The sequence below is a fragment of the Pseudophryne corroboree genome, chromosome 1, assembly GCF_028390025.1.
Source record: "Pseudophryne corroboree isolate aPseCor3 chromosome 1, aPseCor3.hap2, whole genome shotgun sequence".
NCBI lineage: Eukaryota > Metazoa > Chordata > Amphibia > Anura > Myobatrachidae > Pseudophryne > Pseudophryne corroboree.
In genome coordinates, this window is record NC_086444.1 from 359,188,635 (window position 1) to 359,210,883 (window position 22,249).

General features: G+C 49.9%; 1 protein-coding gene across 3 annotated transcripts in view; it reads left to right on the plus strand.

The window, feature by feature from the left end:
* Positions 1-14,128: 14,128 nt before the first annotated feature.
* LOC135067902 (TOG array regulator of axonemal microtubules protein 1-like) overlaps positions 14,129-22,249 on the plus strand; it is a 74,837-nt gene continuing 66,716 nt past the window's right edge. For 2 of the 3 annotated variants that reach the window (XM_063964579.1, XM_063964556.1), the window contains exon 1: positions 14,129-14,289. The gene's annotated coding sequence lies outside the window, so the exon portion shown is untranslated. Of the gene's footprint in view, positions 14,290-15,981; positions 16,161-22,249 lie in introns of those variants that run through there. The other variant, XM_063964564.1, reaches the window with a different exon arrangement.

The window sequence follows — 22,249 nt, forward strand, 5'->3', positions numbered from 1 at the left end:
GGCATTACAGAGCCCAAAAGGCATCACCAAATATTCATAATGCCCTGAGTGGGTATTAAAGGCAGTCTTCCATTCATCCCCCTCTCTTATTCGGATTAGATTGTACGTGTTATGATTCCCGAACTCCAGACCAGAGGAGATCTTATGGCAGAGGTCTGAGTACAGGGAAGATCTGCTGGTAGTGGGAGCAGGAGAGCCTAGTAACCCCTGGCGCCCTAACTCCGTTGTCTCGCCCGTGTTATCAGAAATCCCCTGCGAGACTATGGTTGCTTGAGCCCATGGCAGCCGCGTTCGAAGGGCGGATTATGTCTGCCCAACCCCGATGCCCCCTCAGGTCTTAATGGGAGACAAAGGGAAATCCGAGACAGGGTGATAACAAGGGGCCCTCTGACTAAGCAACCAGGCCAGGGGTTACAAGCTAACTAACTTAAACCTAAGGTATGTGCGGACTAGCCGCCAGGGAAAAGGACAACCAAGGATCCACCGATCCGTTACTCCTATCCAGCACCGCTGGATACCAGAGTGGATCTGTGGGAGCGGAATCCTCCGCAAAAGCTCCAGAACACAAATATACTAAATAATAAACAGTAAGTGAACAAGCCGCAACACACGGCTGCGCCGCGACTCACGAACACCACAGGATGTTAAAGGTGCTCGGTCAGACTCCAGGAATGATGACAACTTTCCGAGTACAGGACCACTGAGGACAGGAACAACCGGATTGAGCAAGACTGGAACTCTCTGCAACTGACACAGGCAAACAGGAAGCTATCACCGGCGTCTGTGGGAAGTCCAAAGGGTGCTTATAACAGAGAACTCCCCAATCAGGAGCCAGACTGGGTAATCACAATGAATGCCGTGCAGCTTGCAAGCTGCACGGCCAGCACACCATAAAATAATTAGAACAGACCCAGCAACGGGGAACGCGGCCCGAACGTGGCGTCCCCGTTGCTAGGGTCAGAGCGGCTCCGTGCGCCCGGCGTCTAGCGTTGCCAGGGAGCCGGCGGCTGTACGCGCACGGCGTCCCTGGTTGCTAGGCGCCGGGCCGCACCGACGAGCGGACCCCGGCGCCTAACAGTACCCCCCCCTTGAGGAGGGGTCAAGGAACCCCTAAAGCCAGGTTTCCGAGGAAATTCTCGAAAAAATGCCCTTTTGAGCCTCGGGGCATGAAGATCCTCATCCAGGACCCAAGACCTTTCCTCTGGCCCATAACCTCTCCAATGTACCAAAAAATAAAGCCGACCCCGGGAAAACTTGGAATCGAGAACCTTCTCAACCAGGAACTCCTGCTGACCCTGTACATTTATTGGTGATCTCCCCTGAGATATTTTACGAGGAAATCTACTGGACGAAACATATGGTTTCAGCAATGAGCAATGGAAGGTATTTCCGATCCGTAAAGTTTTTGGTAAACGTAACCGGAAAGCAACTGGATTGACTTTTTTGATAATGTGAAATGGTCCAATAAATTTAGGACCCAATCTGGCTGAGGTTTGTCGAAGTTTAATGTTGCGAGTCGACAACCACACCCTATCTCCTACTTTAAAAGTGCACGGCCGCCGGAGCCTGTCAGAAAATCTTTTTTCCCGGAATGCCGCTTTTCTGAGAGCCAGGTGTACTTTTCTCCAAATGAGTCTAAGATGAGAGGTCAGGGCCAGTGAGGAGACAGAGGAATGTTGAAAAAATGAATTAGCCCTGGGGTGAAAACCAAAAACTGCAAAAAATGGAGACACATTGGTGGAAGAATGACAGGCATTATTATAAGCAAACTCCGCCAATGGAAGAAACTCAGACCAGTCATTTTGGAGTTTGGCCGAGTACAAACGCAAATATTGTTTTAGAGATTGATTAACTCGCTCAGTCTGCCCATTGGATTGGGGATGATAGCCAGACGTTAAAGATAATTTCATCTTTAATGAAGCACAAAAAGACTTCCAAAATTGTGCAATGAATTGTGGACCCCGATCAGAAACAATATCAGTGGGTAAGCCATGGAGTCTGAAAACATGGCGGAGGAACAAGACTGCCAATCCCTGGGCAGATGGCAATCGGGGAAGAGCAATGAAATGGGCCATTTTGCTAAAACGGTCCACTACCACCCATATGACTCAGCATCCGGCTGACAGAGGGAGGTCCACCACAAAATCCATGGAGATATGCGACCATGGCCTAAGAGGAACATTCAAGGGCATAAGTTGACCGATAGGCAAAGAACGAGGAACTTTATGCTGTGCACAGACCTGACACGAAAAAACAAACTCTTTAATGTCTTTGGAAAGACCAGGCCACCATACTGAGCGGGAGACTAATTCCAAAGTCTTAGCGATTCCCGGATGCCCGGCAACTTTGCTATCATGAAACTCCGTCAAAACAGTTGCTCTCAAAAACTCAGGGACAAAAAGACGACCAGCAGGAGTATTTTCAGGAGCTTGATGTTGAAGCAGCTTTAACTGGGTAAATACATCCTGTGTGAGACCTGCCCGAATGACTGAAGACGGAAGTATGGGAGTAACAGGACTGTTGTCTTGAACTGGAAGAAAACTGCGTGACAGGGCATCTGCCTTAGTATTCTTGGAACCTGGCCTGAAGGTGATAATAAATTTGAAACGAGTAAAAAATAAAGCCCAACGAGCCTGCCGGGCATTCAGTCGTTTAGCTGATTCAATGTATTGAAGATTTTTGTGATCAGTCAAAACTGAAATGGTATGAGTCGCTCCTTCAAGCTAATGCCTCCACTCTTTGAAAGCCCATTTAATAGCCAGCAATTCCCGGTTACCAACATCGTAGTTGGATTCTGCAGATGAGAATTTCCTGGACATAAAGGCACAAGGATGTAATTCGAGGGAATCCGGATCCTTCTGAGATAGGATAGCCCCTACTCCAACCTCCGAGGCATCAACCTCAACAATGAAAGGCAATTCTGGGTTGGGATGTCTGAGGACAGGGGCTGAGACAAAGGCTTGTTTCAAGGCCTGAAAAGATAACTCAGCTTCACGTGACCAATTGGTAGGATCTGCTCCCTTCTTAGTCAGTGCCACAATGGGAGCAACTAGGTCAGAGAAGGAGTGAATAAATCTTCTATAGTAGTTCGCAAACCCTAAAAAGCGCTGAATTGCTTTTAAGTTGGTGGGTTGCGCCCAACTAAGGATGGCTTGGAGCTTCTTTGGTTCCATACAGAATCCCCGAGGGGAAATAATGTACCCTAAAAAGGATACCTCCGTGACATGAAATTCACACTTCTCAAGCTTGGCATATAGGTGATTTTCACGTAATTTTTTTAGAACCTGACGCACCTGGGTAACATGTTGTTCTACAGAGTCAGAATAAATCAAAATATCGTCTAAGTAGACTACAACGAACCTTCCAAGAAACTCACGGAGCACATCGTTAATGAGATCCTGGAAAACTGCCGGAGCGTTAGACAGGCCAAATGGCATAACCAGATACTCATAGTGGCCTGACTGAGTACTGAATGCCGTTTTCCACTCATCCCCTGACTTGATTCTGATGAGGTTATATGCTCCTCTCAGGTCAATCTTAGAAAAAATCACAGCCGAACGTAGCTGATCAAAGAGGACAGAGATCAGCGGCAGAGGGTAAGTATTCTTTACTGAGATTTTATTCAAAGCTCTAAAGTCAATGCAGGGTCTAAGTGAACCATCCTTCTTCTCTACGAATAAGAAACCTGCACTTAAAGGGGATTTAGATGGCCTGATAAATCCTTTCCCAAGGCTTTCTTTCACATACTCATTCATGGCCACAGTTTCAGGACCAGACAATGCATATAACCTTCCTTTAGGCAACGTGGCACCAGGAAATAGCTCAATGGCACAATCATAAGGCCTATGGGGAGGCAGAATATCCGCATTGCCCTTGGAAAATACATCAACAAAATCCTGGTATTCCACAGGAATGGGTGCGGGAACGGCGGCAGCTACTCGGATAGGAAGCATAATACATTCTTTATTACAGATGGTACCCCATTGTAAGATCTCCCCCGACTGCCAATCAATGATGGGATTATGAAAGGCCAGCCAAGGGTGACCCAGAACCACAGGAACTGCTGGACAATGGGTAAGGAAAAACTCAATCTTTTCAGAATGCAGAGCTCCTACCGAAAGTAAAACAGGAGGTGTACAGAGAGAAATAACCCCATTGGACAAGGGACTCCCATCTAAACCATGCATGGTGACACACCTACCCAAGGTTAACTGAGGAATACCTAAGGCCTTGGCCCATGTTAAATCCATAAAGTTCCCTGCAGCTCCACTGTCCACAAAAGCAGAGACCGAGGAACAGAGGCTGCCAAAGGAAACTTTAGCAGGAACTAACAGTGAATTATTTGAGGAGATAAGCTGCAGACCAAAGTGAACCCCCTCACAACTCACTTGGTCGGGTAGTTTCCCGACTTGTTCGGACAACTACGGGCAAAATGTCCCTTACCTCCACAGTATAAACAAAGACCAGAATTTTGCCTCCTGGTTCTTTCTTCAGGAGACAATTTGGAGAGACCTATCTGCATAGGCTCCTCCATGTCCACAGGAATGGAAAAAACACAAGGAGTAGATCCGACAGATGCTCCTTTTTCAGCCCTCCGCTCTCTGAGCCGACGATCTATCTTAATAGAGAGCTCCATGAGTTTATCGAGAGTCTCAGGAGCGGGATACTGAAGGAGACTGTCTTTTATAGATTCAGATAAGCCGAGGCGAAACTGACTGCGTAAGGCTGGGTCATTCCATCCACAGTCGTTCGACCAACGGCGAAACTCCGTACAATAAATCTCTGCGGGATTCCTACCCTGTCTGAGAGCACGCAACTGACTCTCAGCGGACGCCTCTCTATCAGGGTCGTCATACAATAGCCCTAAAGATTTTAAAAAGGCGTCTACAGACAATAAGGCCGGATCGTCTGTCTTTAAACCAAAAGCCCAGGTCTGAGGATCCCCCTGAAGCAGAGAAATAATAATTCCAACCCGCTGAGCCTCCGTACCTGAGGAGACTGGTCTTAAACGAAAATAAAGTTTACAAGACTCTTTAAAATTAAAAAACTGTTTTCTATCCCCAGAAAAACGGTCAGGCAGATGCATTTTTGGTTCAGGGATGACCCTCGGGGAAGTCCGTAACAGATCTTCCTGTGACCTCACCCGGAGGGACAGATCCTGAACCATCTGAGTAAGTTCTTGAATCTGACTAACTAGAAGTTGGCCAGGATTTGGCCCAACACCGGTGGGATTCATGAGGCCGACAAAATCTCCCAACTGAATAAGTGAAAAAAATTAACTCCTTTTAATTTTCTTTTTTTGTCTGGCCGGTGATAATGTTATGATTCCCGAACTCCAGACCAGAGGAGATCTTATGGCAGAGGTCTGAGTACAGGGAAGATCTGCTGGTAGTGGGAGCAGGAGAGCCTAGTAACCCCTGGTGCCCTAACTCCGTTGTCTCGCCGGTGTTATCAGAAATCCCCTGCGAGACTATGGTTGCTTGAGCCCATGGCAGCCGCGTTCGAAGGGCGGATTATGTCTGCCCAACCCCGATGCCCCCTCAGGTCTTAATGGGAGACAAAGGGAAATCCGAGACAGGGTGATAACAAGGGGCCCTCTGACTAAGCAACCAGGCCAGGGGTTACAAGCTAACTAACTTAAACCAAAGGTATGTGCGGACTAGCCGCCAGGGAAAAGGACAACCAAGGATCCACCGATCCGTTACTCCTATCCAGCACCGCTGGATACCAGAGTGGATCTGTGGGAGCGGAATCCTCCGCAAAAGCTCCAGAACACAAATATACTAAATAATAAACAGTAAGCGGACAAGCCGCAACACACGGCTGCGCCGCGACTCACGAACACCACAGGATGTTAAAGGTGCTCGGTCAGACTCCAGGAATGATGACAACTTTCCGAGTACAGGACCACTGAGGACAGGAACAACCGGATTGAGCAAGACTGGAACTCTCTGCAACTGACACAGGCAAACAGGAAGCTATCACCGGCGTCTGTGGGAAGTCCAAAGGGTGCTTATAACAGAGAACTCCCCAATCAGGAGCCAGACTGGGTAATCACAATGAATGCCGTGCAGCTTGCAAGCTGCACGGCCAGCACACCATAAAATAATTAGAACAGACCCAGCAACGGGGAACGCGGCCCGAACGTGGCGTCCCCGTTGCTAGGGTCAGAGCGGCTCCGTGCGCCCGGCGTCTAGCGTTGCCAGGGAGCCGGCGGCTGTACGCGCACGGCGTCCCTGGTTGCTAGGCGCCGGGCCGCACCGACGAGCGGACCCCGGCGCCTAACAGTACGCACCGCGTAGGTCAATCTTAGAAAAAATGGTGGCAGTACGAAGCTGGTCAAACAAGACCGAAATGAGAGGCAGTGGGTATGAGTTTTTAATCGTGATACGGTTCAATTCCCTGAAGTCGATGCAGGGTCGCAACGAACCGTCCTTTTTACCCACGAAGAAGAACCCCGACCCAACTGGAGACTGTGAAGGTCTGATAAATCCCTTAGCCAAGTTCTCCTGAATGTACTCTGCCATAGCCTGAGTCTCAGGACGTGACAGGGAGTACAACCTGCTCTTGGGAAGCTTAGCATTCGGCAACAAATCAATGGCACAGTCATAGGGGCGATGGGGAGGTAGTACCTCTGCAACTCTTTTGGAGAACACGTCCGCAAAATCTGCATAACATCCTGGCAATCCTGGCAAACTTAGCTGCGAAAGCCTGACTGGAAGGCTCAAGCAACTCCTGAAACAATCAGTACCCCAACTAAGAATCTCCCCAGAGACCCAGTCAAATTGAGGATTGTGGGCCCTTAACCAGGGTAACCCCAACACCAATGGGGCAAAAGTACAGACAGTCACATAAAAGGACAATTTTTCAGAGTGTGTGGCTCCAATAAACAAAGAAATCTGGCTAGTGCAAGAGGTAATTTTACCTTGGGATAATGGTTCCCCGTTTAACCCACAAATCTCAATTTCCGATGCCAAGGGTACTAAGGGAACAGAGTGTTTCAGGGCGAATTGGCGGTCCATAAAAACCCCGTCGGCCCCACTGTCCACAAAGGCCTCAGTCTTGACAGTTTGACCGAGGATCTTCAAGGTCACCGGAATGATAAAAGTCTTCTTGGGAAATTCTGACTTCTGGCCTGACAGGATATTTCCCATCACCCTCAGGCCCTGAAGTTTTCCGGCTTTTCTGGGCATGATACTACCACATGACCTTTATTCCCACAGTACAAACATAACCCCTGCTGTCTCCTCCGCGTCTTCTCACGCGAGGAGAGGCGGGTAGCCCCAATCTGCATAGGCTCCTCGGAAAATTCCTCAGAGTCTGAGGTTCCCTTGGGAAAGAAGGAAACCTCGGTCTCCCTTTCAAGCCTGCGCTCTCTCAGCCGTCTATCCACCCGAATGGATAACTGCATGAGCTGATCTAAGCTATCAGGCAAGGGATATTGTACCAGTTGGTCTTTTAACTGGTTAGAAAGACCTCTTCGGTACTGGTGTCTCAGGGCTGGGTCATTCCACTGGGTATCATGGGCCAACCTCCGAAACTCCGTACAATAAACCTCAACTGGCCTTCGCCCTTGCTTAAGGATCGAAATCTGAGCCTCGGCTGAGGCCGTCTTGTCAGGGTCATCATACAACATGCCCAGTGCCGTAAAAAAAACATCAACACTTTTAAGCGACGGACAGTCAGGCTGCAACCCATATGCCCAGATCTGTGGTTCTCCTTGTAGCAAGGAAATCACTATGCCCACCCGCTGAATCTCCGACCCAGAAGACTGAGGCCTAAGCTGGAAATATAGCTTGCAGCTCTCCTTGAAACAAAAGAACTGCGAGCGATCTCCAGAAAAACGATCCGGGAGATTTACTTTCGGCTCCTTAACCCCTGAAGGCACTGCTGCTGCGGGAGCTCCGCCAGCGGCCTGCGAGGTGTGCATTTTAATGGACAAATCATTAAATTGTCGAGTCAGGACCTGCACCTGATCGACCACCTGTTGCAAAGTATTTTGAGGGGTATGCTCCATATTCCCACAAAATTTCAACAGGAGTATTAGGCTGCTGAATATGTTATGCACACCAGTGCCAGCAGGAATGTACTGGTGTCTGAACGGAGAGGGATGCAAAACAAATGAACTCACAGACAGACTGGGGAATATGACATTACATACATAGAAGGTGATAGGGTAACAAAATAAACACAAAGTGAACAGAGAAGCCCAAAGGCTAAGAAACTGGGTGTCTCCCTAGTATTAGGAATGCTCAGATGGAAAGAAGCAAGATGTTGTGATTTAATACGTAGAGAACCCGAAATGCTGTTGCTAAGGGCAACAGCAAAACCCTAAAGGGTTACCAACGGGTGTGGCAGTAAACTCCTTGGTCAGAGATGGAATAATAGACACAAGGAGAGTCTCCAGAATCCTAGTCCTCACTTGCAGTGCACCTGTTCAGCTTACTGCCACTAAACTGACACCTGAACACCTTGCACAGTGAGAAAGGATTTTGGCAGGCAAGTCTGAGAATACAGCCGCAAACTTGCTAGGTTCACAGAGTAGCAAAAGAACCCCAGCAGGTTAAACGACTGACTCCAGTCTTACTGCTTGGTCTGGATTGGCAGAGTGTAATACCAAATCCCAAGGCCTATTTGCAGTAAGCAACAAACAAATACAAAGTTTACACAGTACTAGCTAGCTTTCAGGAACTGACTAACCAACAAAGATTCAGCAGCATCTGCCTAACCTGAGAAGAGGGTTTATATAGCAGGTGCTGTCCACGCCCCACTCAGACCTCACAGACTGTGAGCACAAAAACCAGCACCGGATCCCCTGCCGTGCACAGAGCCTGTAACCACTGCACAGCAAAAGACCCGAACCGGAGTATCAGCTACGCTCAGGTTACTCCGCTAGCACTTGTCTCCCGGTTGCCATGACGACGTGGCAGCACAGAGCAGGAGACCCTAACACTTCTAGATGTGGATCTGATGGCGTCGCGACACAATCACAAGGTTCCGGTCTTCGGAGCAAGGACAAGGGATCCTCAAGCAGCATTCGTGGATGCGTTGGCGGTGCTGTGGAGGTTTTGGCTGCCGTACGTGTCCCTCCGGTGTCACTCCTGCCCAGGGTAATTCGGAAGTTCAAGCAAGAAAAAGGAAATCTGCTTCTCATAGCTCCAGCGTGGCCCAGACGGCACTGGTTCTCAGACCAGCAGGGCCTATCGTCAGAGCGTCCAATTCTACTTCCAAAATGCACAGACCTCCTCATTCAGGGCCCCTGTGTCTACCAGGGCCTGGCCCGGCTGTCTTTGACGGCGTGGCTCTTGAAGCTTCCATCTTAAGGGCTAAGGGGTTTTCTGAGGCAGTCATTCAAACTATGTTGCGGGCCCGGAGACCGGCTTCTGCCCGGATTTACTATAGGGTCTGGCATTCTTACTTTGTTTGGTGCGCATCTAATGATTATGACGCTTCCAAGTTTAGTATAGCCAAGTTGTTGGCTTTTCTTCAGCAGGGCCTGGACTTAGGCCTGCGTCTAGCCTCCCTCAAGGTTCAAATATCTGCCTTGTCAGTGTGGTTTCAGAGAAAGATTGCGACCTTACCTGATGTGCATACCTTTACTCAGGGTGTGTTGTGTATCCAACCTCCCTATGTCCCGCCTGTGGCTCCTTGGGACTTGTCGGTGGTTTTGGAGGCGCTACAAGAGTCTCCTTTTGAACCTCTTGGTTCAGCTGATCTTAAGTGGCTTTCCCTTAAGATGGTGTTTCTGCTGGCTATTGCTTCAGCTAGAAGAGTGTCGGATTTGGGTGCCTTGTCCTGTAGTTCCCCATATCTGATATTTCGCCGTGACCGGGCGGTTCTTAGGACTCGTCCCAGATATTTACCTAAGGTGGTTTCCTCGTTCCACCTTAACCAGGAGATTGTGGTTCCGGCACTTGTTTCTCCTGATCTGTCTCCCAAAGAGAGGTCTTTGGATGTGGTACGGGCTCTCCGTATCTATGTGAAGAGAACTGCTACTATTAGGAAATCTGATTCTCTCTTTGTACTGTTTGGATTTCACAAACGGGGCTGGCCTGCTCACAAGCAAACGTTGGCCAGATGAATTAGAATGGTGATTGCACATGCTTATGTGAGGGCTGGTCTGTCGGCTCCTGCTCACATTATGGCCCATTCTACTCGGTCTGTTGGACCTTCTTGGGCGGCCCGCCGTGGTGCGACCCTTGAACAATTGTGCAAGGCGGCTACGTGGTCCTCAGTGAACACGTTCATAAGGTTTTATGCCTTTGATACTGCCGCTTCCCAGGATGCTTCCTTTGGACGCCGGGTTCTTGTGCCCGCTACAGTGCGTCCCCTTCCATAAGGAACTGCTTTAGGACATCCCCAATGTCTATCCTTGTGGAGCCCAGTGTACCCCGCAGCAGAAAACGAGATTCATGGTAAGAACTTACCTTTGTTAAATCTCTTTCTGCGAGGTACACTGGGCTCCACAAGGCGCCCACCCTGACGCACTTAGCTTCTTTGGGTTGGTATGGCATTAACCGCTGACACTTCTCTTGTCGTGAGAGTGTGGTGTATGTGGCTACTAACCGTTGTCGTCTCTTTTCCTGCTACTGCATTGGGCTGGTTAACTAAAAACTGAGCTCCTGTGCAGGGAGGCGTGGTTATAGAGGAGGCGGCACTGTGCATTCTGGGAACAGTCAAAGCTTTGAGCCTGTTGGTGCCTCGGATCAAGATCCTACTCTACACCCCCAAAGTCTATCCTTGTGGAGCCCAGGGCCGGATTAACAATGGGGCGGATGGAGCTGCAACTCCAAGCCCCCCATTGAAAATAGGCCCAGAGGATCCTCTGCAGTGCAGGCAGCCAGTGCTGACAGGAAAAACTATTTCCTGTCACCACATACAGTAGCTTACTCACCTCCTGATCCACCCCCACCTGAACTGGTTAGCTGTCCTAATCACCCTGAAACTGCCTTTCCGTATCCTAGGCTCCGCCCCCGGGTCTGTCCGAAGCTCCGCCCCATGTAGCTTGAGGCCCCGCCCCCATGCAACCCCAGGCCTCCCTCATCCAAAATAAATGCTTATGATTACCATTCCTGCTGCAGTTTCCCAACTATAAAATGCCTCATGAGGAGGGGAAGGGTCTGTGCAGGAGGCTGCTGTCTTTCAGGAGAGCTGGGTCGGTGGATGCCAGAGCTGAGGGCATGCAAAAAGTAGCAGCCCACACCAGGCCCTGAGGTCTCCTCTCTTCCTATGTAAGTGCATAGCCTCAGTGTGTGTGTGTGTGTGTGTGTGTGTGTGTGTGTGTGTGTCAGTAAGTGGTGTCTGTGTCAGTAAGTTTTGTGTTTTGTGTGTGTGTATCAGTAAGTAGTGTCTTTGTCAGTAAGTTTTGCGTTGTGTGTGTGTGTGTGTGTGTGTGTGTCAGTAAGTAGTGTCTGTCAGTAAGTGGTGTCTGTGTCTGTAAGTTTTGCGTTGTGTGTGTCAGTAAGCAGTGTCTGTCAGTAAGTGGTGTCTGTCAGTAAGTTTTGTGTTGTGCGTGTGTGTGTGTGTGTCAGTAAGTAGTGTCTGTGTCAGTAAGTTTTGCGTTTTGTGTGTGTCAGTAAGTGGTGACTGTGGCAGTAAGTTTGTGTGTGTCAGTAGGCAGTGTCAGTAAGCGGTATCAGTCATTAAGTGGTGTCTGTGTCAGTTTATCTGTTTTAGTAAGCGGTATATGTGTTGTGTGTGTCAGTAAGTAGTATCTGTATCAGTAAAGTGTATCTGTGTCAGTAAGGAGTTTGGGTTAGTAAGTATGTATGTGCCAATAAGTGGTATCTGTCAGTAAGTATTGTCTGTGTCAGTATGGTGTGTCAGTAAGTGTGTCTGTGTCAGTAAGGAGTGTCTCAGTAAGTGGTCTTTGTCAGTAAGTTGTATCTGTGTCAGTAAGGGGTGCCTGTCAGTAAGTTTGTATGTTCCAATAAGGGGCATCTGTGTCAGTAAGTGGTGCCTGTGTTAGTAAGTGGTATCTGTCAGTAAATGTGTTTGTATCAGTAAGGAGTGTCTGTGTACAGTGTGTAAATGTGTGTGTGTCAGTAAGTATATATCTGTGTGTTTGCGTCAGTAAGTGGAATCTGTGTTAGTAAGTGGTATCAGTAAGTGTGTCTGTCAGTAAGGGGTGTCTGTGTCAGCAAGTGTGTCAGTGTCAGTAAGAGGGGTCTTTGTCCGTAAGGGCTATCTGTGTCCATAAGAGGTGTCTGTATAGGTAAGTGGTGCCTGTCAATAAAGGGTGTCCGTGTCCAGAGCCGCCATCAGGGGAGGGGGCTGCTGGGACAGGAGTACCTGGCCTTGATAGAGAGGAGGGCTACCTCTGGCTCCTATAGTAGGGGCTGACACTGCACTTAAGCTCTGGCTGGCCCGCAAAGGGCTCATCTTCCAGCTCGGATGTGGCTCGGTTACCACCCTCTTTTGTGTTCCCAACCAGCCTGGCAGCCCACTATGTGCAATCTGTGGATGCCTGAGATGTCCCTGGGCCACTAGAGTGCTTGGCGACCAGCATCATATCACTGGTGAGGACCTTTGTATTAATGTTGCCGCTGAGAGGGGAGTGTGTGTGTGTGTGTGTGTGTGTGTGTGTGTGTGTGTGTGTGTGTGTGTGTGTGTGTGGTGAAGGGGAGGTCACTGAGAAACAGAGGGGAATGTCAGTAAGGGGTGTCTGTTATTAAGTATGTATGTGTCAAAAAGTGGTGTCTGTGTCCGCAAGTGCCAGCTGTCAGTAAGTGGACTGTGTCAATAAATGTTTGTGGTGCGTCAGTGTTTCTGTGTCAGTAATAGTGTTCCCTCTAGAAATTGTAGAGGGCAGGGCGCCGGACTGCAGGGACATATGTGTGCACGTGCGTCAGGAAAGGGGGCATGGCCATGCAAATTAGGGTGTGTGGTCATTGAACGTCATTTAAGTGGGCGATGCGGCCCACAGACGTTACTACAGGGGGCGTGGGTGGCCGGCGGCGTCACTGTTGGGGGCGTGCCCAAAACCTACGGAGGTACTGGGCTTTCCCCAAGCTGTCTCCCGTAGCGTGAATGGATGCCATGCGCACGGCCTCTTTACACGCTGGGAGGGCAGGAAGGGGACGGCTGTTTTAGCAGGGCGCCACAGAAAGGGTAGGGTGGATTTTGCCCTTAAAAAATCGTGCAGGGCGTGGCGCCCTGCTAAAACAGTCTAGCGTGAACACTAAGTAAGTGTAAAATGTAATTAAGGGGTGCCTGTGCCCATAAGTGATATCTGTTAGTAAATGGTGTCTATGTCTGAAATGTGTCTGTGTAGGTGTCAGTAAGTATCAGTAAGTGTGTCAGTAGGTGGTGTGTGTCAATAAGTGTGTCAGTAAGTGTCTGTGTCAGTAAGTGGGTCTGTATCTGTATTTATGTCAGTAAGGGGTGTCTGTTGGTAAGCGGTGTCTGTCTGCAAGTGTGCCTGTGTCAGTAAGTGGTATCTGCTTCAATAAGTATCTGTATCAGTAACTGTGTCCCATGAGCCCTCAGTTGCATGTTTGCTCTGTTTCACCCCTATCTCTGCTCCCCTTTCCCTATCTGCTCTGTATTGCCCCCATCTTTTCTATCTTTCCATACCTGCTCTGTTTTGCCCCATTGTTTCTCCTTTTCCCACCTAATTTGCATGTTGATAGTGATACAGCTCTTTGTTTCATATGGCGGTCACTGTGATGCTCTCTGTATTATATACTGGTCACTGAGATTATTTCTGTATCATATGGTGGTCACTGTGATGCTCTCTGTATTATATGCTGGTCACTGAGATGATTTCTGTATCATATGGTGGTCACTGTGATGCTCTTTGTATTATATGCTGGTCACTGAGATGACGTCTGTATCATGGTGGTTACTGTGATGCTCTTTGTATTATATGCTGGTCACTGAGATAACTTCTGTATCATGGTGGTCACTGTGATGCTCTCTGTATTAATGCTGGTCACTGAGATGATTTTTGTATCATATGGTGGTCACTGATGCTCTGCATTATATGCTGGTTACAAACTTTTTCTTGTTATAGCGCCACTATTAAGTTTAAGGTAGGCACTAGCTAGGACCTCCATCGAGATAGCACAGGCTACACCCCCTATTTAGGCCACACCCACACCACACTGGTTACCCCCCACATCACTAGTCACACCACCACAGCACTTGTCACAACTTCTGCCTAGGCACACAATAGGCCCTTCCTAAATTTCAGCTCCAGGCCCATGTGGACCTTAATCTGGCACTGGTGGAGCCCAGTGTCTATCCTTGTGGAGCCCAGTGTACCTCGCAGAAAGAGACTTAACAAAGGTAAGTTCTTACCATAAATCTCGTTTTTATAGTGTCAATAAAGCTCCTTATCCTGATCAAGCAACAGCATGCAGTTAGTAGCCGCCCATAATTTAATTCAAAGCAGCATTAAGCATGCAGATGGGTGTAATTAGTCTGTAATGATTAGTATTCATTTAGACAGCTTAATATTAGTTTAGGCATAGATAGTTCTCACAGCCAAAGTTTTAATAAAGCACTTATCTGCAAAGCCTTATGTGTGTTCGTTAGTCGGAGCTAGCCAACTTCTTACCACACAGCTTTTAGCTGTAGCCAGAAGTATTTGATACAGTCCCTCTCCAAGGGCTCTATTAATACATTATTATACAGGTTATCGGCAATGCGGCTCACAGATCTGCCAGGAGGTTGTTGGCTAGCTGGGTGGACCGTGATGTCCTCTTAGCAGTGCTGATGTTAAATCCAGGCTGTTGCAGTGCTTTGCTGTCTCAAAGGCAGAGGTTTAGCGAGGGTGCGCCCTCCACCCCAGCACCCCCCCCCCCTTCCCCTCGCCCTGCTATACCGCAAACTACTGTACAACCAGTCGCAGAGCAGGAGTAGCAGAGGAGACACACAGTAACTCGCACTCTGAGACTAGGCCAGAGGCGACAGCAGGATATACTGAAAGCCTGCACATGTCCTTTTTTCTATATGGCTCACTGTGTACTTATTGCTGTGCAACAGGGTTACTTCTGTCCTGCAGCACCACTCTCTTCATCCCCTGCTGCAGCACCTCTCTCTATCTAGCCCAGCTACTCAGGGCCGGATTAACAATGGGGCGGATGGAGCTGCAGCTCCAGGCCACCCATTGAAAATAGGCCCAGAGCCCGCAGCAGTGAAACCCCATATCCGCCGGCATTGCAATGAGTCACAGTGACTCATTGTATGCCGCAGTTGCTGCCAGCACCTTGTCCGACGCCAGAGACAGTGCCCTAGTCTGTGTATACATAGAAATCCCAGCTCAAGTGGGAGGAGGGGCTGCTCTCCCCCTAGACTTGGAGTAGCGGTGCTGCTGTCTCTGTGCTCACTACCCAGTGACGCGAGTCTGCCCAGCCAGGGTGGAGGAGGAGCCAATCTACTCACAACTCCTTTCCCCCAGATTTATTGCAGCTGAAGAGGACGGCCCGGCCGGATGAGGGGCCTCTCTCAGCTCCTCCCCTTTCCCACTAGGGCACAAGGAGCAGGCACCGCATGAGCATCGCAACCAATGGCAGGCTGCCTTCGGGGGGCAGGATGACAGTTGCCCCCCGATCCAGTACTAAAGAAGCAGTTTAGGGCCCAGACACACAGCAGCGTGGTCACAGGGGGCGGGGTTTCGGTCGGGGGCGGAGCCATCCGGATCACAGTATGCTAATGCCACTACAGGTGCTGCTGGCATTAAGGCTGTACAGAGGCTGCAGCTGTGGCTGGATGGTGTAGACCATGGGTCTTCAACCTGCGACCCTCCAGCTGCTGTGGAACTACACATCCCAGCATGCCCTGCCTCAGTTTTAGCATACCTTAATAGCAAAATTGTGGCAGGGCATGCTGGGATGTGTAGTTTCACAGCAGCTGGAGGGCCACAGGTTGAAGACCCATGGTGTAGACTGTGAGTGTGTGGTGATTATAGCATGCTGTAGCCTTTCACTGCTGTCACTGTTCTGCAGCTGCTGTTCTCCAGGATTAGCTGGACAGCTAATTCTGTAGCTAACCACTCCCCTGGGACCAGCCACCAATGCTCCGAGCTCCTTTTCAGGCTGGTCCCTCCCCTATTCTGTTTTCCATCCTCCAGTCTCCTCCCTATTCTGTGTCATCCCAGTGCCTCCTGAGTCATGACTTCTTTTCCCTCCACTGCTTCTATAAAGTGCAGTAACCAGGCAAGTAGATTGTGGTGGGGACATGAAGGTTACAAGGAAAAAAATTGTTTATTATTATTATTGTAGTAGTCAGCGGCACTCACGGTAGTGGAAATAAATACAGCAGTCTGGTCTGCAGTGTCGACGCCGCAGACGAGACTGCTGTCTTTATTTCCACTACCGTGAGTGGCCGCCGACTGCTACATTTGTATTTGTTAAGGTCCACACCTGGAGGGCACCGGTAATAGTGATATGTATCCATTGGAGTGGAGTGCTGTTGACTGAGTTTATTATTTTTATATATGTATATACAGAAATATAAAATCCCTTCCTCTCCCACTCCATCCCATTCCACACTTTGTTATTCAACCGCCCGGGAATGGTCAGTACACCGTCAGTTGAAACACAGACGCCGGAATCCTGACACTGCTTAGAACGCTGGGGCCGGCATCCCAACTGGGATCACAATTTCCGGCACCAACTTCTCGACAGCCAGGATCCCCAATGACTGACTGCCAGACAGCCAGAAAGGTAAGCCAGCGGGGAGCATTTGGGAGGGGGGGGGGGGGAGGGGGGGTTGTTGGGGAGGTCAGGTTTAGGCTGTAGTGGGGGGGTTAAGTATAGGCATCATCAGGGAGGGGTAGGGTTAGGCTCCAGGCTGGGGAGGGTTAGGTTTAGACTGTGGGAACAGAGGGTTAGAGTTAGGGGAGCATTTGGGAAAGGTCGACCTAGAACATGTCGACCTAGAGACCCTGTCGACCTAGTTACTGTCGACCAATAGTGGTCGACCTAGATAGTGTCGACCTAGTTACTGACGACCTAGAGACCGGATCCCATACTTACCTTCCCCTGTCCGGATCCCCATCAAAGGGAATGGCGCAGTCGGTATTCTGACCCCTGGCATTTCAAACCCAACCCCTCCACATTAGATACTATCGCTCCAAGGGGGTTAAATGAGAACATTAATTCTAGATGCTTTCTGTGATGAGATTTATAAGGGAATCCTGACCAAGTAGCTTGTTATTTATGTAACATTTATAGTTTTTATTTTATTTTTTAGATTGTGTCATTTTGCGTTAGTGACATAGTAGTGCAGCAGATTGGGATTCGTTATGTTATATCATTGGACGGGATGCCATTGGTCAGAATACTGACAGCGGCATCCCAAACATCAGAATGCCTTCAGCCCCCAGAAAGTACTTCAACCCTCCCCTGCCCCTATCCTAGCCCTCCCTTGTGGGTGCCTAACCCCAACCCTCCCCGCTGGTGCCTAACCCTAACCCTCCCTGCTTATGCCTAACCCTACCATCCCCGCTGCCTAACCTATCCCTCCCTGCTTGGTGCCTAACCCTAACCTCCTCTTCCAAGTGCCTAAACCTAACCCCCCCTCCCTGGTACCTAACCATAACCTTACCGTACCTGCACCCTAACCCCCTTCTAATGCCTAAACCAAATCCCCCCTCCTCCGCGGCAGAACATGATCGAGCCCCACTAAAAGTACGTTCGAGATTTTGATGCCATGATCCCGAGCTCCTTCGGGATTTTGATACCGGCATTATGTTGCCGTTCAGGATTCCGGCCTCTGTATTTTAGCCACCGAGATTCCATGCGGCACCATTTTAACTACATCCTGCAGACTATATATGTTTACACTTATTGTATTGTGCACACTGCACTTCACAGTGTTACTTACTCTCTGAGCAGCCGGATGTGAGTTTAACAGTTATTATTAGATGTGTGTAGTGAGGAGGAGCAATGGTGCTGGTACGCTCACCCGCACCGGAAGTGCGGGTGAGCATGCGCATTACGGTGGAACACATGACGTTCCGGTGAGCATGTGCAGTGCGATGGAATACACGCATGGACCCCCGGCTGCCAGGTGTATGATCTGATTAGATAGAGATGGCTTAAGTGGTGTTCTGCGCGCAAGTCACTGTTTTACAGACTTCTGATGCATGGCTCATTAACACTCTGTTGCATGTCTCTAGCAGCCCAGGAGGGGACCGAGGTTGACAAACTAAGTATAAGGATGAGCATTGGCGGATACAGGGGGGGGGGGGGGGGGCACTCGGGCCCGTGCCCCCCCTGTCGTTACCCAGGAATTGATATGGGGACACAAAACATAAAAAAACCCGGGTCCCGACTCACTCAGGACGCGCTGTGAGCCGCAGCGCTGTCCTATCCTGTCAATCAGTCCGGTGGGAGGGACGGAACGGAGGGAGGAACTTGGAAGAGACGGAGACCATGAAGAGTGTGATCTCCCGCCCTCCCCTCCTCCTCTGCTCCGCATGCTCTCCCCCCCACGATGAACTCCGCTGCTGTACCTGAGGTGGGGGCAGTTCGGTCCCTGGTCCCCCGGCTGGATTCCGGCGCACTCCCCTCTGATTCCCCTCTTCTCCCTCCTCAACCATGCGGCCGCCCCCTCCGCGTTTTCCGCTCCCTCCTGGCCGCATCCTGTGACTCCATGCTGGCGGCATTGTGGCCTCATACGGATCGGACTATATCCCCCGGCCTGACAGCGCTGCTGCTCACAGTGTCCATGGTGAGCGGTGGGGGCCTGGTCCCTGGAGGGAGTTATTTGGTGGGGTTTCTGGCTGCACACTCTCCTGCCTCTCTGTCCCTTCCCCCTGGTGCCTCTGTCCCTACCCCCTGGTGCCTCTGTCCCTACCCCCTGGTGCCTCTGTCCCTACCTACTGGTGCCTCCGTCCCTACCCCCTGGTGGCTCCGTCCCTACCCCCTGGTGCTTCCGTCCCTACCCCCTGCTGTCTCCGTCCCTACCCCCTGCTGCCTCCGTCCCTACCCCCTGCTGCCTCCGTCCCTTCCCCCTGCTGCCTCCGTCCCTACCATCTGGTGCCGGCTCCGTCCCTACCCCCTGGTGCCTCTGTCCCTACCCCCTGGTGCCTCTGTCCCTACTCCTTGCTACCTTTGTCCCTACCCCCTGGTGCCTCTCTCTGTCCCTACCCCCTGGTGCCTCTGTCCCTACTCCTTGCTCTCTCTGTCCCTATTCCCTGGTGCCTATCTCTGTCCCTGCTACCTCTGTCCCTATTCCCTGGTGCCTCTCTCTGTCCCTTCTCCCTGCTACCTCTGTCGCTACTCCCTAGTACCATATAAAACGTGTATAACATGCTCTACCTGGCGCAATGTGTATAGAACACTAACTGGTGCAATGTGTGTAACGTGTTCTACCTGGTGCAGTGTGTATAACGTGTTCTACCTGGCGCAATCTATATAACGTGTTCTACGGCGCAATCTGTATAACGTGTTCTACCTGGCGCAATCTATATAACGTGTTCTAGCTGGCACAATCTGTATAACGTGCTCTACCTGGTGCAGTGTGTGTAACGTGCTCTACCTGGTGCAGTGTGTGTAACGTGCTCTACCTGGCGCAGTGTGTGTAACGTGCTCTACCTGGCGCAGTGTGTGTAACGTGCTCTACCTGACGCAGTGTGTGTAACGTGCTCTACCTGACGCAGTGTGTGTAACGTGCTCTACCTGGCGCAGTGTGTGTAACGTGCTCTACCTGGCGCAATCTGTATAGCATGCTCTACCTGGTGCAGTGTGTATAACGTGTTGTAACTGGCGCAATCTGTATAACGTGTTCTACCTGGCTCTGTCTGTATAACGTGTTCTACCTGGCGCAGTGTGTGTAACGTGCTCTACCTGGCGCAGTGTGTATAACGTGCTCTACCTGGCGCAGTGTGTGTAACGTGCTCTACCTGGCGCAGTGTGTGTAACGTGCTCTACCTGGCGCAGTGTGTATAATGTGCTCTACCTGGCGCAGTGTGTATAATGTGCTCTACCTGGCGCAGTGTGTATAATGTGCTCTACCTTGCGCAGTGTGTATAGCGTGCTCTACCTGGCGCAGTGTGTATAACGTGCTCTACCTGGTGCAGTGTGTGTAACGTGCTCTACCTGGCGCAGTGTGTATAACATGCTCTACCTGGCGCAGTGTGTATAACGTGCTCTACCTGGCGCAGTGTGTATAACGTGCTCTACCTGGTGCAGTGTGTGTAACGTGCTCTACCTGGCGCAATGTGTATAGGGTGTTCTAACTGGTGCAATGTGTGTAACGTGCTCTACCTGGTGCAATGTGTATATAACGTGCTCTACCTGTGTGGTGTAATGTGAATTGGTACTGTTATGTGGCCATGCTCTTTCCCCATGAAGCCACACCCCTAAATTTTTGTTGCGCGCCTTAGGCGCGCACTGTCCTTGATTTGAAGTATGGCAGGGGGACCACCAATTTACTTTCTGCCAAAGGGCACTGAAATGTCTAGTTACAGCTCTGGGGCAGAGTGTCCTGTTGGCTACACAGCCCAGCAGCATTGTCACCCCCTCCTCCCCCTCGCAATACTTTTGTAGTGTCCAAATCAAGTGTTTTTATATTTGAATAATTAATAAGATTAATATGAACCTTCATTCCGATGGGACCCAGAAAAGGACAAATAGGACCCCAATTTTTTTTAAAGTGAGGGGTCCGTGGGACCAGGGGCGGATTGGGAACAAAAAGCGGCCCTGGAAAAATTTGTACTAGTGGCCCCACATGGGCAGCCCCAGAGGTGTAAGGTCTAGCCATGGGCCATGGCAGCAGCACCCTCCCCCCAAGACTTTCCAGATAGTGGGCATGTCTAGCATCAAGGGGGAAGTTAAAAAGAAATAAAATTAAATGTTATGAGCACATTATATGATACACCTTCACAATTTAGGAAACTATATCATTCTTTAGAAAGATATATTTTCTTGCTTATTACACCAACCGTATCCCAATCACTATTCACTCAATCTTATATGTCAGCCAAGCAGGCAGACAGAGCATACACTAGATCATCTGCACTCACAGTCTAAGTGGCAAAGTAATTTTCATATATGCAAATTATTTTGCACCTTATTCATTATGTCTATAAAAAGGACCACATGTCCTCAAACAAAACAGGCCTCACGGGTGCGTCGGCCCACCGGGAATCTTCCCTGTAAACCTTATGGCCAATCCGCCTCTGCGTGGGACCCACTTTTTTTTGGGCTCAGCGCGATCACTGACACTTCTTTTTTATTTTTTTTCAAAAGGAGAACCACACTCCTTATCTGGGAGCACGCGTGCCTTAGGTGCATGTAAATATAACTATTACTGTTCCCATATTATGGTGCCCCCCCTTTCATTTTCTTCTGGATCCGCCCCTGAGGATGATATGGCATTGATTTGCATATTGGTTTTATGGTTGCCATGATAATTATTGGATCTCAGAAGCTTGCAATTTCTTTTACTGGGTGGTGATGAAGGAAAGCTGATTCATTAAATATGTAATTTTGTGTAAAGCAACTTTTGGAGAGTGCCCTCTTGATTGAATCTGTTCTGCGGCTGCACTTGGACTGTGTTGGCGTTTTTGAGTGAGCATTTTGAAGGCTGTAAATGAATGACGAGTGCATCTTTTTTTACACAAACACACACACACACACGGCTGACGGGAACGTGGCGGTCAGGATACTCGCCACCAGGCCTGAAGCGCGACAAGCCCATGAGGGGATGACCTCCATGCCACACCCATAGCACAGGCCACACCCCCTATTTTGACCACCCCCACCACAGCACTTGTCACACCTACTATCAAGGCACACCATAGGCCCTTTGTAAATTTCAGCTCCAGGCCCATGTGGACCTTAATCTGGCACTGCAGCTACTGCAGCACCTCTCTCTGCCCCAGTTGCTGCATAATCTCTCTCTGCCCCAGCTTTTGCAACATCTCTCTCTTTCTGCAGCAGGGTATACTGGTATTCCACAGGGAATAACATCGGGGTGTAGAGTAGGATCTTGATCCGAGGCACCAACAGGCTAAAAGCTTTGACTGTTCCAAAGATGCTCAGCGCTGCCTCCTCTATAACCCCGCCTCCGTGCGCAGGAGCTCAGTTTGTAAGTTGGTGCCTGCAGTGCAGGCAGCTAACAGGCAAGGCTGCTCCAGCAGCCCTAAGAAGAGCTATTTTAAAGAAGATAGAAGACTTCAAGGGCTGCAGCAGAGGCACTCTAGTGCTAGATATCATTCTGATATCTCCTGCTGCAGCTCCCTCACCTCCCCCAGCGGCGCTGTATACTCCCGCGTCCCTGGTTGCCGGGTACT